This window comes from Corvus brachyrhynchos, unplaced genomic scaffold (assembly GCF_000691975.1).
Source record: "Corvus brachyrhynchos isolate BGI_N302 unplaced genomic scaffold, ASM69197v1 scaffold28, whole genome shotgun sequence".
Lineage (NCBI taxonomy): Eukaryota > Metazoa > Chordata > Aves > Passeriformes > Corvidae > Corvus > Corvus brachyrhynchos.
Genome location: NW_008246058.1, coordinates 3,022,387 through 3,027,174, shown reverse-complemented (window position 1 = coordinate 3,027,174; position 4,788 = coordinate 3,022,387). Strand labels below are relative to the sequence as shown.

Sequence of the window (4,788 nt, the reverse complement as noted above, 5' to 3'; positions counted from 1 at the left end):
GCTCCGTGGCAGAGCCGGGCAGGGAGGGGGCAGGTCCAGGGCGGCCGGACCTCAGTTTCAGGCCACATTGTGCCCGAAGAACTCAACTTCCTGAGAGACCTGCTCTGTGTGTCTGCCCAGAGACTTCTCAGTGTCGCTTTTGTATGGATTTCTCTAGAAAAGGCAAAAGCACATCCCTGATTTCCGTTCGGGGTGGGAAATCTGTTTAGCAAAATGTTAAGGTAGCAGAGCTTTTCAATTAAACCTGCCTTGCTATTATCTTGCTATTGCTTTTTGTTCTTTTAAAAGCAGTAAAAGGAGAGCAAAGCAATGCTTTTCCCGCTAGTGCTGTTGAGATGCCTACATGGTTTTTCTGTTGTAGAAAGGTTTTCCATTAATATTTTTTAAAATCATCTGATGAGATGCTTAACTGAAAAATCTTCATTCAAATAATTAAATATACATGTTTAAAAGGAGTTCAAAAGTATGTCTACATCAGCAAGTGTTGGACAGAAATAAATACAGGCACTGTTCCTCATTTAGTCTTTAAATATACAATTTACTTCAGATGTCACTGTAATTGCAGACCTCCTAGTTTATATTGGATGGTTCAGAACTTTTTCCTTTTATTTGGACTACTCGTGATTTTTAAAGCTTCCCTAGTACATCGTAACATAGTCCTCATTGTTAGAGACTAATGATATATATCCAGACTTAAGTGAAACGTAGTTGGTTTATATTTTGATTATAAGCTGTTAAATATTTGATGTCTTATTGTTATAATTGGAATTTCAAGTAATTTTCAACAATGACTTTTTAACTTATTTTGTTATTGCCATCTATCAGCAAAACACATTTTTTTCAAGTTTAGGACTATAAAGAGCAAGTCTATGCCTTCACCAATAAAGCACTCAAATCCTGTTTATTTCAGATCACTCATGGTATTTTAGGTTGAGCACAGGTGTAACTGCATCCCTGAAGTGAAGGTATTTTTGTCAGTTTTGGCAGGGCAGTGATACATTTGTGATTTTTAGGATTGAATATTTGTTGTGTGCATATCTGTGCTGGTGTGCAAAAAAATACACCTGGAAGAGTTGGTTTTCCTTTTCTCCCCTTTTTTTCACTAATGTAGCTTATTCGTGTTGTTGAAACAAGCTCATTTCCTGTTATTTCAGTCCTAAGGTTTTGAAATTGCAGCTCCAAGATATTTAACATATTTTAGAGTCGACAAGATTATAAATTTGGTAATGGCTGATCTGTTAGCCTCTAGCCACACTTCTCCTGTCTCTGCTTCCTACTTCACTCTAGGGAATTGTCTGTACTTTCCCTTGCCAGCATCCTGAACAAACCTTTGCAAGTATGAAAAAGAAACGTATATAACTTTTGCTGCAGAACAGAGTTACAGTCTGTTCTCTGAAAAATAACAACTCATGCTTTATTTTGGAGGCTAGCTTCATGCTATGCCTCTGGAACTGCACTGCCCATCTCCAGTTACCTGTCAGAGACAGCTTAAAATCTGCTTCTGGGAAACAGATACTGTTGCTGAATTTAGTGCTGCACCTGGAAGTAGCTGTAGAGTGGCTTGGGTTTAAAATAGCCTCCACTGACTTGCTCCCTGGTTCCATCTGAATTCCTTACCTGAGGGCTTTGGGGAGTTGCAGCAGGTCATTAATTTTCACAAGCAGACTGTCCTTCATAGACAGTGTTAACAGGATTTGTCTCCAGCTGCAAAACACATTTTATCTGATTATTTTCTAAGTTTGTATGTTGATGATTTTTCTGTTCTTTAGTTTAGGTATACAGCAGTGAATCAGAAAGTGTGTTAGAGTCTGTGTTTCACGTTGTAACCAGCTGCTTCTAGTGAAATGTCCAACTGGAATTTAGCAAGATAAAGAGACAGCAGCAGTTAAAATTCCTGATATATTATTTTACTATGTGTACCTTTAAATGGCATTGACAAAAAGATGATATTGTACAACCAAAGGATTGTAATGTAAATAACTAGAAACTAGCACGAGATACAGTCACATGTTTTCTCAAAGCCAGTTTTTTTGTTGATTTAGGCTGCAGTAGGTGGAATGCAGAAGGCGAGACATACCAGCATCCTCTTCTGGTTGAATCAGCAGCCTGTTGAGCAAGAATTGAGCGATTGAATCACAGTGTTTCCAACAATAGGCTGTGGGAAATCCTTTGTCTGTGGAAACTCCCTGTGCCACTGGATTTTCTTGTACCTGTGTAATGACTGGACTTCTGCTGCTTCTTCTTCTTCTTTCGTTTTTAATGGGTATTTTAAAAAGAAACTAGCCAATATTCAGGTCCTTTCCATGCAAAGTCCAGACAGCACTCTTATTTTTAGTGTAACAACAAATGACTGATGGAGCTGCAGTATCTCTTGCAGAATTTTTTATACTCTTGAAATGGACCCAAATGATTAGGACCCAGAATCAAGTGTTCCCTACTCTGAGAGAATTCTCAAATAGCCAGAATGCCAGCATATTGTGTTGTCCCAAATATAGATTCTTTCACCCAGTGTGCAGGAAGACAATCCACACACAGAGTCAAGATATTTGATTATATTTCATATCTGTGTGGAGAATGGGTTCTAGGTGGTAAATCCATAAAGTGAACAGTATGCCAGGTGCTCATTTTTATACACTGTGAACAATAAAAAATTGACATTTCCCATATATGTAACAACCTAACTGTGTAGTCATTGGCTTTGCATTCTCTCTTCTGCATGTAATTTTGCACTCATTTTACTGTGCATACTCTGTGAGGAAGTGGCTAATGTGAGCAGGGGGTGATCATAGCCTACGGACAGGTATTTTATTGAATTTATTTAATGAGCACAACGTTCAAGCAAAGTTGTTCTTGGCATTGTAATTTGATTTATTGTGTCCTCCTGTTCTTGCTTCTTGGGTCATGGCTCTTGGTTCCTGCAGGTTTGGCTATGCCCTAATTTTTCATAAGTTCTTTTTGTTTTCCTGTACCGTCTCCTCGTACTTCATTTCAACAATTGTGCCTGCTTCCTCACTCCCACTCTGCTCTCTGGATTAGCAGGGATGGTGGTGGTGGACTGAGCAGTCTCTCAGCTTTTCAAGCATTTGGTTTCTTTGGGACTGTAAATTTTCTGAAGCTGGGGTATATTTTCTGAAGTCCCCAGACTTCTCTAGATAAAATGAATTACAATGTATTGTAGATCAAAGTAGAGAACAAGGAAGACAAAACTAACTTCTAATGTCACATTATTGTCACCTCTCTTTTCTTCTCCTTTAGGGAAAGGGAACCTGGGCTATTTTGTTTCTTTTGCAGGTGACAGGAAATTGTTGAATGTGGTGATGGCGTCTCTGGCAAAGATTGCTTAGTGCTTCCTTTTGTAAGTTACTGTTTTGCCAAACATTGGTTTATCTTGCTTGAATCGTGTCTGCCTTTTGCTAAACCTGAGCACTGTGACAGGATGAAATCCAAACCTTAGTGAGGTGGAAGAAACACAGAAGAGACATATTTAAGAAAAAAACTAAGAGAAGGAAGCACTCAGAATGAGAAGAGGCAGACAAAAAGTTAAAGGACATGGGCTTTGTAAGTCTTGAGATCATGTAGACAGATGGGCAAGAGACTGGTTGAAAGAGTGCTAGAAAGGAGGTGGTGTTGAGTTGAAGAAAAGATGGAAGTACTAGATGTTGTGTTGGTGCTTGGGTTTTATCCCTACTTCTGCTAGAGCTTTCCCACGTTGTTCTTGGTGAATCATGTCTATCACCATTCTGCTGACATCTTTGTTTTCTGATTATCCTGCATGGAAACTGATTTGAGCAATTATAATTGTAATTTAATTCAAAGATAATCATAGTTTGAATGCAGGAAGTAAAATTAAATTGTTCGTTGTTGGGTTTTGTCTGTAAAACTACTACATACAACTGATGTAAGTGTATGTCTTGAGAGGATTTGAAATCTGGATGTGTTGGTCATTCATGCCTGTGTGACTTCACACCTTGTCAAGTGTTCATTCTTCCTTTGCAAAGATGAGGGGTGCACCATGTTCCTTGTACAAGAGTGGTTTTGTTTCTACAGGATATACAGGAGCTACTCTTAGAATAGTTTTGTATTTTTTAGAATAGTTCTTTCCTTTAGACCAGTCAGTTCATTGGAGTATGAATAAGAGGGGATGCTTGTTCACTGCATTCAGTAATTTAGAGCAGATTACTTAGTGTTGGGGTCTGTTACCTTACTGGCAAACCTGCAGAGGGATAATTCCCTTCAGTGACGTAGGTCATATTCCAAGCGTGCAGCTTGTGAGTGATCTAAAAGCCTCTGCAGAAAAGGAAAGAATCCTGTTTAAAACTGCTGTACAGTTAAATCCATGGTCCCTGTTTGATTTGTAACCTATATAGCAGAATTCTAGTTTCTTCACTTAAAACTCGTAGTACAATGCTGTAGTGATTTGGATGGTCTTCCTTGGTGTCTCGGTTTTGAAAGACAGGTGTCTGCTAAGGAAGGCAGAAGCCCCCCCTTGAAGTGGCAGATATAACCCCTTTTCCCTCTAAGTTATTATATTTTGAAATCAAGGGCCTTTAGGCGAAGATGTGGGAAATAGGAATAACAGTTCTTTACTATATATATATATATATGTATATAACCAGTCAAACAAAAACAACAACAACTATGGCAGTAACAGCAAACACAAACCCAGTCCCAGCCTTCTCGGCTGTCAGGCTATTTCCCCTCGGGTGCAGTTCCGCTCGCAGCCGGCAGGGGCGCTGGCGGCTCCCGGTGAGCAGGGCAGGTGCGATGGTTCCCCCGCGGCTGCAGGGG

The 4,788-nt window shown here is 39.5% G+C and overlaps 1 protein-coding gene across 1 annotated transcript in view; it reads left to right on the top strand.

The window, feature by feature from the left end:
• The window catches only part of NSMCE2 (NSE2/MMS21 homolog, SMC5-SMC6 complex SUMO ligase), a 128,161-nt gene that overhangs the window by 24,539 nt on the left and 98,834 nt on the right, over positions 1–4,788 (top strand). The window lies entirely within an intron of this gene.